Below are 11,873 nucleotides of genomic sequence, written 5' to 3' on the forward strand. Positions count from 1 at the left end.
CAACTACCCTTACCCTAGAGTTTTGAATTAACATGTTTCTTAAAAAAAGCCAGCCAGTTTCAACACAGTCCCACCACTCAAATCTCAGGAAAGCCAGCAGGGGAAGTAAAATGAGGCTCCTTCTTTTCTGCCTGGGGGAGGTGTCTAAAGATCTGAGACATCATGTGAGTGTGTTGTATCAGTAGTTTGCAAATGTTTAGGGGCCAGAAAGAAATTGTGCTGTGTTCCTATTCCTCCTGATAAGGACTATTTTGCAGACATGTGGCTTCTTTTCCACCTTACTACAAGGAAGGGTTTTTAAAGTCTTTATAACAGAAGATGGTAATCAGCAAATACTCTGATGATTCTACCATTATTAGCTCTGCTGTTATATTCTCAGGAGCTGCATACCATCATTCTAAGAGGAAGTCAAGGCCCTCTGCTAACTCACTGCTAAAAATAACAGGTTTGAGGTTTACAGCCTGTGCTGGATTCTAGGAGGTAGAGATGGTAAGAGGTGGACAAAAAGAGTTCATAGAAAAGAAACTTCTTTTGAAATGTGCCAGAAGTTACGAATTCATTGTGCTTATTGTGTTGTGCAATATTTGTTAAGTTTTTATGATGGACATAAATAATATACTATCTCAAGATTTTGTATTTAAACAGGACAGAAACATATTGACTCATTCTGCGTGAAGATTAGCTTCCAAGAATATTCAGGTTTCCATAGCCATGTGTCTTATAAATGTAGCATTTAAAAATCTTCATTGCTTCTTTTGTTCAGTTTAATAAAAGTTGTCTGGGCAGCTAATTATTCCAGACATAGTGGAGGAAACAGTAGATACAAAATGACTATGGTTTAGACTCTACTCTCAGAGAGCTCAGAGCCTAATGGGAGAGAGCAGAATTACAAATCACAATACTGTTGTGCAAGTTTCCCAACGATAGCAGTGTGTAGAAAGGATAGCAGCAAAACGGAGAGGATAGTTGTCTCAGGAGGGAGAGAGAGATTTCACTGTGTGACTGTCTTCTCCTTTCAACTCAGAATGTTTTGTATATTTTTAAGAATGAGCAGTTCTGCACAAGAACAGATTAACAACATCGAAGCAACTCAAGAGTACACGTGGGTAGAACTTCCACCTTCCGGATGTCCTTTTGACATTGGTGCTTCCGGTATATTTGTGAAACCCATTATCCTAACTAAAACTACTTCAGGTTATACTTTTCACTTGTTTAGGCTAAGTGAGATTATTGCCATTTCCCTGTAAGGGTTACTTATTTTACTTTATTTCTTCTTCTTCTTTTTCTTTTTTTTTTTTTTTTTTTGAGACAGATCTTCACTCTTGTTGCCCAGGCTGGAGTACAATGGCGCGATCTCAGCTCACTGCAACCTCCGCCTCCCAGGTTCAAGTGATTCTCTAGCCTCAGCCTCCTGAGTAGAGACCAGAAAAATGTACATTACCACAACAACATTAGTTGTATTGGATTGTTTGGTTACAGGTGATTTTGGTTTTCTTTTTCCACATTTATTTTCCACATATTATTCCACATAGAATAATAAATCCTTAAGTGGTCTATTTTACTTCAGAGTAACTACATATTTCATATATATATATATATATACACACACACACACATATATATATATATATATATTTTTTTTTTTTTTTTGAGATGGAGTCTGGTTCTGTCGCCCAGGCTGGAGTGCAGTGGCACAATCTCGGCTCACTGCAAGCTCCACCTTCCAGGTTCATGCCATTCTCCTGCCTCAGCCTCCCAAGTAGCTGGGAGTACAGGCACCCACCACCACACCCGGCTAATTTTTTTGTATTTTTAGTAGAGACGGGGTTTCATCATGTTAGCCAGGATGGTCTTGATCTCCTGACCTCATGATCCGCCCACCTCGGCCTCCCAAAGTGCTGGGATTACCAGGCGTGAGCCACCACTCCTGGCCAGGGTTACTTATTTTAATCATGAAAGTAATAATAGCACACTACAGAAAATGTGGAAAAAGAAAAATAAAATCACCTGTAACCAAACAATCTAATACAACTAATGTTATTGTGGTAATGTACATTCTTCTGGTCTCTTTTCTGATTGATATATATATATGTGTGTGTGTGTGTATATATATATATATAATTGTATTGTAAAATACACAAACAAGAGAGTATACGTATGTTCAATGTAAAGACCATTAATAAAGGCTGGGCATGGTAGCTCACACCTGTAATCCAGTACTCTGGGAAGCCAAGGAGGGAGGTTCACTTGAGGCCAGGAGTTCAAGACCGGCCTGAGCAACATAGAGAGACCTCATATCTACAAAACTTTTTAAAAATTTGCCAGGCATGGTGGTGCATACCTGTAGTCCTAGCTACTCAGGAGGCTGAGGCAGGAGTTGAAGGCTGCAGTAAGCTATGTTCGAGCCACTGCACTCTGGCCTGGGCAACAAAGCAGGACCCTCTCTCTAAAAATATAAATAAGTAAATACCATCGATAAAACAAGTAATCATGTATCCACTACCCAAGTTAATCAATAGAATATAATGTGAAACCTCTGGATGCTCTTCCTGGATCACATCCCCTACTCTCTCTCTCTCCCCGAAAGTAACCCTAGTACCAAATATTCAGTTAATCATTCCCTTCCTTTTAAAAATAGTTTATCTGTATCCCTAAATAATATGTTGTTTAGTTTTTAAAGTTTATATAAGTGAAATCACACTGAGTATATTTTTCTGTGACTTTTTTTTCCAACTTCGTTTTTGGCTTCATCCATGTTTGCCTATAGCTATAGTAAATTTTATTGCCATATAATTCCATTGTATAAAAATATATAGTCTGGCCAGTTGTGATGACTCGTGCCTATAATCACAGCCCTTTGGAAGTCTGAGGCAGGATGATCGCTTGGGACCAGTAGTTCAAGACCAGCCTAGGCAAAATAGTGAGACACCCCCCCTCCCATCTCTAGAAAAATTTGTTTATAATATTCCATATGCTTCACTGGTAACATTTTATTTATATTCTTAATTTCTTTTAACTAGCTCACATTTATTTTAATGTTTAATATTAGAAATGTCTGAGATCTTTATTTAGAAGTTTGGTGATTTTTTTTTTTGTGGCAAGAAATATGCTGTAGAAACTTAACTGTTTTTTGTATCAATTAGCCTATGGTAAAATTCATTTTATTATACCTCATTTCCCTTAAAGTTGAAGTTTCCAAGACTCTATCAATGACATTAAATAAGAACTTATTGTATAGCTAATATATAAACATTAAAATAGAAAAAAGAAAATACATTCCATGTGATTTTAATCAGTTAACTACACAACTTCTAGAGTGGGTAAATATGAAGGTCTTGTGTGTGTGTGTGTTTAAATTTGTATAAATGTATGGGATACAAGTGTAATTTTGTTACATGCATAGATTGTATAATGGTGAAATCAGGACTTTTGGGGTATCCATCACCTGAGTAATATACATCGTACCCATTAAAAGTAATTTCTCATTATTCACCCCCTCCCACCCACTCCCCCTGTCCGGTTATGTTGTTAATTTCATTAAACAAAAATGAAGCATCTAGACCCTCTAAAGCCTGAATAATCTGGATAATTATGAAATCTACATTTCATTTTGTACTATACAGACTTGAACTTCACAATAAATACACATATCCCAGACCTTGGCTGTCTAATAGTTAAAAGATCTTGAAACCTGGAATCAGCACACTCGACTTTTTGTACTGGCTCTGAAATCTGCTAGCTGAGTGACCTCTGAAAGCCCCTTCTCCCGCATTTGTAAAAGTAAGGTTATAACTACTGACTATCTCACAAGACTGTCTGGGAAGATTAAGTGAAAGAATGTATGTAAACACAATTAGTAAACCATAAAATGCTAAGCAAATGTAAATTATTATCTTGGGTTCAAATTTCAGCTTTACTATTTTATCTCTATATGACTTATATGTCAAGCTACTTAACTTTTCAAAGCCCGTTTCCTTACCTGAAAAATGGCAGTTTTATAAGGATTAAATGAAACAATAGAGAGAGAGAGACAGCTTAAGTGCAACATAGTTTGTGATAAGAGCTTGGTAAGGGTAACTAGTATTTCTTATTGTCACTTATCTTCTTACCCATATAAAAGAAAACATTGTTTTAAGTTGTTCTTCCAATAATTGTAACAGTGTATTCCAAACTATTCACATGATCAAAACCCGTGCTTAGAAGAGACCTGAATTGGATAGCATACAAGCTAGAGCAAAGCAGCAGAGCTTTTCTCTGTACAGAGCTAACTGGCCAATATGAAAACTGAACCTTGTCCTTATTAGGTAATTGGATGAACCAACCTGCACACAAACTATATAAACAAATTTTGCATACCAAGAATGTTGTTGCCAAGCCCAAGGATCAACATCAATAACAGTTGATGAATATTACATTCATAAAATGTTTGGATAAGAATTAACATTGCCTGTTTATTTCTTACAAGGACATTTCAGTAATTACCTATTTCTTTCTCTTTGCTTTTGTTTTTATATTGCCCTGTCCTTGCAAATCTGAACTCTGTGCCCATTTCTACAACAGATGGCTTTGGCTGTTGCCACCCAGCTGTCTTTTCCTTTTTTGTCCTGAGAGGTGAACAAAGTGGGTCACCATGGAGGAAAGCTATGTGCTACCTCTCACAGGCTTAATTCGATTTCCCCTACAGCCCCTGAGGTCAGAAATCTCCAAGCTGTTTATGACCCAAATTCAGATCTGCAATGTGCCCAGGAAACCTGACAGCTGTGTGGGCAATTCTGGCTCCAAATTATGCTAACCTTCCGGTGATTCCATTTAAAACAAAATGAAACAAAACAAAAACCTCAGGATACTCAATTGAAAAGTATAAATATTTTTGATGAATTATAGTATGTAGCATATTGAACAATAATAATGTAAACCAAGCAGTTATTGTTTTATTTCTTTGTAAGTGTAGAGTGCTGTATGTTCTCAGAAGCCACTGAACTATGGTAACTTCTGATCTTATCCCAACCAGTTGCACAAGTACTGGGAATCAAACACCTGTTTATTTGTTAATGCTACTGAAGGAACTTGATCATTAGGTTTTAATGACTCTAAAATATACACTGAAATTCTATTTCAGACCAAACTGCATTTTCTTTCATATACGGGTTTGTTGTGATAATCAATTTCCTATTTATAAGAAACAGTATGATTCATATACTTTGTCTTACTGGGTTTTCTTTTTCTTTTCTTTTCTTTTTTTTTGAGATGGAGTTTCACTCTGTCACCCAGGCTAGAGTGCGGTGGCATGGTCTCAGCTCACTGGAACCTCCACCTCCTGGGTTAAAGCAATTCTCCTACCTCAGCCTCCCTAGTAACTGGGATTACAGGTGCCTGCGACCATGCCCAGCTAATTTTTTGTATTTTTTTTCTTTTCTGATAAAGGAAGCAACTACAGAAAGCTTTTATTTATTTGTTCAAAGTAACCAGTGCTGTGGATGCAAAAAAAATTCCCAACAACTCTTCCAATGCTACTTTCAAAACAAACATATCAAACTTGATTTTCATTAGGATGTATTTTGTCACACTAGTAAATCAAAATCCAAGACCCAAATTTTATATATATATATAAAAATATATATAAAAAACAATGTGAACAATTATTGAGCTTCATCTTCTGGACAAGAATGCCAAGTTAGTCTCTCTTCATAAAAAGCAATTACAATTTGACGACACTTCATATTTGCCTCTTTCACTAGCACCAAGTCTGCCTCATCTTTCCATTTCATAAGAAACATCAATTCTCCACTGCTGTCTGTGGCATCAATTATTCTTTCAGGATCAAGACCTCTGGCAAATCCTCTTGGTTTGTCAGCAGCATCTCTTTTCTTCTATGATTTGCTGTCATCAGATTCACTGTCAGATAAAGATTTTCTTTTTGTACCATCTTTTTCTTTGCCAGCTTTCTGAGAGTTAAGAAATGCTTCGATCAACTCTGGACAATCTAAATTTTCTTCAGGTTCCCAAGTATTGTCAGCATCTGTAAATCCCTACCACTTCAGGAAATATTCCACTTTTCCCATTCACTACACGTCGATCTAGTACTTTTTCCACCACAAATTCTTCCGGCTCTGCCTCTTCAACTTTTTTTTTTTTTTTTTTTTTTTGAGACGGAGTCTTGCCCTGTCGCCCAGGCTGGAGTGCAGTGGCCTGATCTCAGCTCACTGCAAGCTCCGCCTCCCGAGTTCACGCCATTCTCCTGCCTCAGCCTCCCGAGTAGCTGGGACCACAGGCGCCCGCCACCTCGCCCGGCTTGTTTTTTGTAGTTTTAGTAGAGACGGGGTTTCACTGTGTTCACCAGGATGGTCTCGATCTCCTGACCTCGTGATCCGCCCGTCTCGGCCTCCCAAAGTGCTGGGATTACAGGCTTGAGCCACCGCGCCCGGCCCTCTTCAACTTTTTTACTCTTTCCATTCTGTTTTTTTTTTTTTCCCCATTTTTTGCAATGTAGTTTTATTGGAGGCCATTTTTTATTGCAGACTTGAAGAGCTATTATTCACCGCCTCCGAGGTGCTCTGGGTCGCAGGTCTGCAGCGTCAATATTTTGTATTTTTAGTAGTGATGGGGTTTCCCCTTGTTGGCCAGGCTGGTCTCAAACTCCCGACCTCAGGTGATCTGCCCACCTCAGGTTCCCAAAGTGCTGGGATTACAGGTGTGAGCTACTGTGCCTGGCCTGTTTTGCCTTACTGTTAGTAATTCATTGTTTTTATTCTCAGGAAATAACGTAAACTCTGTATGAATACTGTCAGTCAATTTTTGAGTTTTAGGAATTGCACATGGTGTCAATAAATGACTTAGCGTTCTTTTAGAGTGCAAGACAATCAATTAAATGCATGTACATTGCATTGTATCCTAGTATAGGACATATAATATTAGCATACACACTATATGTTAATTATAGACTCCAACCACTCCAGCTTTCCCTGGGAAGAATATTTTCCCCACTGCCCAAAGGTAACTAGGCACAGGGCCAGTGTCCAAATGCAGCTGATGCTCTCTTTGTTATATATTAGCTGTTACTGTACCATTTCTGGAAGAGTTTTCTAAAACAGCACAGGAATATTGGTGAGGAGGAAAACATGCACTTCACTTAATGAGCAAACTATTGTGTGGCAGGCCCCAGAATGGGCACTTCAGAAAAGCAACAACAAAAAAAGATACTGCCCCTTTCCATTCTGGTCAAAAGGCAAGCACATAAGTAGGTCATTCAAGTAAAGCATAGTAAATGCTATGACAGAGCTAAGCACAGAGCCATGGGAATATAGGGGAAGAGCTAGAACTCTCTCTCCTCAATTTCAGACTCACTAATCCAACAGCCTGCTAGATGTCATTAACTTCTCAATGCGTTAAAAGTAGAACTCAGAAACCTCCCCATCCAAATAACTGTAGCAGATGCTGCAGGTGCCCTGTTCGGTTTCTCTCTGGCCTCCAGATTCTATTCCTCCTATATGTGAGAACAGCCCTCAGCCAGTAATTGAGGGAGTGGACACATAAGGCAGCTCTCTCCTTACTCAGGTGGGATAACTCAGAGGCAGGAGAATTCTGTTGCATGTTCTGCAGTGGTCTCATTGAATCTTTACCCATTGAGGGCCATTATGGTAAAAATGAGTCAAGTGGAAGCCCCTGGAAATTCCTGCCCTTACCAGTATTGGAAACCACAAGTAATACCTTATCCCTGATGGAACTTCAGAGATTAGCTTCATCATTAAAGATGTGACAAAAAGCAAGGGTAGTCATACCTCTCACTCCCCATTCAATTTGCCCCTTCAGCCTATACAAAGGTTGGAGGGATCCAGAGAATAACCACATGTTATCAAAAACTTAATTAGGTGACTCCAACTGCGGTTGATATTTAGATATCATCTCATTTCTGGAACAAATCAAGAGTCCCTGGCACTTATTGTGCCATTATTGACTTGCAAATATTTCTGTTTCTATACCAGTTTGCAAGGACCACCAGAAACAGTTTGTTTTTACCTGAAGTAGCCTAAGAACTATATCAACACTCCTGTGTTCTGCCATAATATAATCTGCAGAGATTATGATAATCTTGACAGTTCACATAAAATCACACTAGTCCACTGCATTGATACCATTATGTTGATTGGATCTGATCAGGACCTGAACAGGAAGTGGCAAGTATTTTAGATGATTTAATAAGACCCATGTGAACTAGAGAATAGGAAATAAACCCCCATGAAAATTCAGAAGCCCATTACCTCGGTGAAATTCCTGGGGGTCACGTGGTATGGAACATCTCAAAATATTGCCACCAAAGTGAAAGATAAGTTGCTGCACCTTGCAAAGTCCCCCAGTAGAGAAAAAACACTAGGTAGACCCATTTGGATTTTAGAGGTAATATCTCCTACATTCGAGTGAGCTACTTCAATTCCCATTTACAAGTAATCTTATTAAATCAATAAAGCCGCCAGTTCTGAGGGGGACCAGAGCAAGTATAGACTGAAGTGTAAATTGCTCTTCTTTATAACCCAGTAGATGCAATGATACTTGGCATGTCTGTGGCAAGTAGGATGTTGCAGGAAGTCTCTGCCAAACAACAATTGGAGAATCATAATGTAAAACTCAGGGTTTTGAAGCCAATCTTTAACTCTTCTCAAGATAACCATTCTCCTTTCCAGAAACAGCTCCAGCTCGATACTCGTACTGAATGCCTTACGTGTCGCCTGAGTTTTCCATTATGAATTGTATGCCCTTCCTAGCCATAAAAGTTGGCTGCATAAAGTCAAGTGCTCACAGAAGCAACCTCCCACCAAGTAGAAATAGTATAAAAGAGATTGACCTCGCACACATCCAGAAGACCCAACTAAGTTACCTAAGTAGATGGCTTTACTCCTTCAACATCAACTCCTGGCCTTTCTCCTTCAATCCATACCTGTGGCCTCACTAGGAAGTTTCTTATTACCAGTTGAATGAGGAGGAAGTTCAGGGTGTATTCACAGATGGTAAGACAGTATTCTGGGGCAAACTGGAGTGGACAGTGCAATAGCACACTTCCACTCAGGAGTGTCTCTGGATGGTGGTAATGTAAAATACACCCAAGCCCAGAACTTAAAAAAATACACTTGGTTATCCACTTTGTCTGAACTCAGAAATAGCTATAAGTATGGACTTACTCTGATTCATGGGCAGTTTCTTAGAGCTTGGCTGGATGTTCAGGGACTTGATAAGAATAGGATTTGAATATTGGTAAGAAGAGGCCTGGGAAAGAAGTGTGTGGATACGTCTCTCATAATGGGTACAGCATGAAGACACTTATATTTCATGTGAATGCCCTCCAAAGAGTATCTGCTATAGAGGAAGCTCTCAATAATAGTGTAGAAAAAGTGTCATATTCTTATATATCACTCAGCCTCTTTCACCAGCCATCATACAGCCCACTGAATGAACCCATGTATAAAGTGGTCACAGGATCAAGAATGGAGGCCATTCACAGGCTTAACATCACAGGCTGACCTGGCTACTGTTACTGAGGAGTGCTTAAAGGACCAACAGCAGAGAATAACAGCACTGAGCCCCCAGTATAGCACTATTCCCTAGAAGACCAGCCAGCTACCAAGCACAGACTGATGACAGTGGATCCCTGTATTATAGAGGAGGCAGAGATTTGTCCCCTCTAGAATAGACATGTGTTTTGGATATGAATTTGCTTACCTTGTTTGTGGTGCTTTTGCAAATATAACCATTTGCGGACTTTCAGAATGCTTTATTTACCATTATGGCATTCCAACATTGCTCCTAATCAAAGAATTCATTTCACAGCCAAAGAAGTGCAGCAATGGGCTCATTCCCATGGAATTTGCTGATCTTACCATAGACCCCCACCATCCAGAAGCAGTTGGCTTAATTTAATGGAGGAATTGCCTCTTGAACTCCTTGCAATGCCAGTTGAGGAATGGAGTTCTGTTAGATTGAAATACGCTTTGAATCAGCAACCAATAGGTGATGCTGTCTCTTCTATTACCAAAATACAATGGTCCAAGAATCAAGAGGGTAGTGGGAATAGATATCTTCAAATATTCCACCTCATGACCACTCACAGAAGTTTTGCCTTTCATACTTACAATTTTTCATTTCTGTTGGTTTTTGGAGGTCTTGGTTCCCAATGGCAGAATATTTTTGCCAGGAAACACAACAATGTCTGCACTGAATTGAAAGTTGAGACTGACACCTGGCCCTTTTGGGCTGGGATGATTGCCTCCAAATTACTGAGGAAGAATTGAGTTGCTGCTACACAATGAAGGTTCTGTGGACTGTGTCTGGGACCAGGGAGAAACTATGTCTGGGATTCTCTGAGGAACCTCTTAGTATTTCCATGTACAATAATGAAATTTAATATAAAACTATAGCAATTTTAAAACTGTTAGGGACAACTGAATATTCATATACTCCAGTATTGAAAGTTTGGATCACACTACTGAGCAAAGAACTCCAATAAGCTGAGGTGCTACCTGAGGACAAATGAAACATAGAAAGGAAGAGAGAAATGATAAATATCAACTATGGTCTTGTGGTCAGTTATAAAAAAGCTTTGGATATTTTCATCCTTGCTTACTATGTATGTATTTGTGTGTGTGTATGTGTGTGTGTGTGTGTGTGTCTAGAAAGAGAGAGAGAAACTATTTCCCTCTCTCCTTTCTTTCCCTTATTATTTTAAACAAATTTGTCTAGAGGTTAACGGTACAAATTAGTCTTTAGTAGAAGAACATTCAGGTGAGACTGTGACTGAATTTGAGGAGTAACTGACATGCTACAGAGATGGGTGGCATGACTGTATCCCAGAAATTGATTCAATGAGTATTAGCACTTTGTATCTTTTCATTTTGGGAGAGGGTAAAAATGTCTTCATTCATATATAGGATAGTTGAATCTTGGGTGGAAATGTAAAGTTCTTTTTGTTGGTGGTTAGAAGATTGAATACATATAGTTGGGTAAATATGGATGCTGAGTAGCCAAGAGATAGACTTTGTCAGTTACCAAGCCATTATCTTTCAGCTGAAAATGCACCCTTCTGAACTCTGCATGATAATGCTGGTTCAGGAACTCTTCAAACCACATTTCTGCTTTGTCAGCTGGCTTCCTGTTAGGCACTGCTGTTAAGAGTGTTCTAGAAGGATACTGAAGGCGGGGAGGAGGGTGAAGGGACTTCTTACATGTTTTCTCTATCCCTGCTTTTTATGCCTGTGAGCCTTACCATAGCATTATTTCTTCACACTAGTAGACACATTATTTTCTCTCATAGCGGCAGCTTAACTCAGTTTGCAGTTTTTCCTGTAGTTGCAGAACCATCCTCATTTTGTCCCACCTCAGAGACAACAGTACCAGGTGAGCAGTGCCTCATCTTCTGGTATCCGAATTTCAGCTCCATGGGACTGTACTCAAGCTTCTAAATTTTAGTCATTCCAGTGTCTTTATTCCACCAGCCTCAGTGTGGCAGCTGCTTCCTGCAATTGCTACTTCCAATAATAACTTAGTGTTTTCCTTTTGTCTTTTTGGTTACCTGGTTAACAACTTTGTACCTAGTGAACAATTTCCTCCTTTAAATTATCTTAGTGTGGTTTCTATCTCCTGATTGGATGCTAATTGATACAGACACCCTCCTAGGAGTCCCTCCTCTGCCCCCATGCCCTGGTCTAGGTTGGAAATTTCTCTCCTATTATACTACCATTAACAACTTCTAGCACAACCATTATCACACGTCTCTGCTAAACAAAGAACTCTATAATCACAAATACATTCCTAAATTATTCATCTTCTCATCTCCATTTCCCAGTATAATGCCTAGAAAATAGAGATACTCAATGAATATTTATTGA

General features: G+C 39.0%; 1 pseudogene; it reads right to left on the reverse strand.

Annotated features, from left to right (window-relative positions):
* Nucleotides 1-5,595: 5,595 nt before the first annotated feature.
* LOC112625198 lies at nucleotides 5,596-6,571 on the reverse strand (annotated as a pseudogene).
* Nucleotides 6,572-11,873: the final 5,302 nt, after the last annotated feature.

The sequence above is a fragment of the Theropithecus gelada genome, chromosome 5 (genome assembly GCF_003255815.1).
Source record: "Theropithecus gelada isolate Dixy chromosome 5, Tgel_1.0, whole genome shotgun sequence".
Taxonomy (NCBI): domain Eukaryota; kingdom Metazoa; phylum Chordata; class Mammalia; order Primates; family Cercopithecidae; genus Theropithecus; species Theropithecus gelada.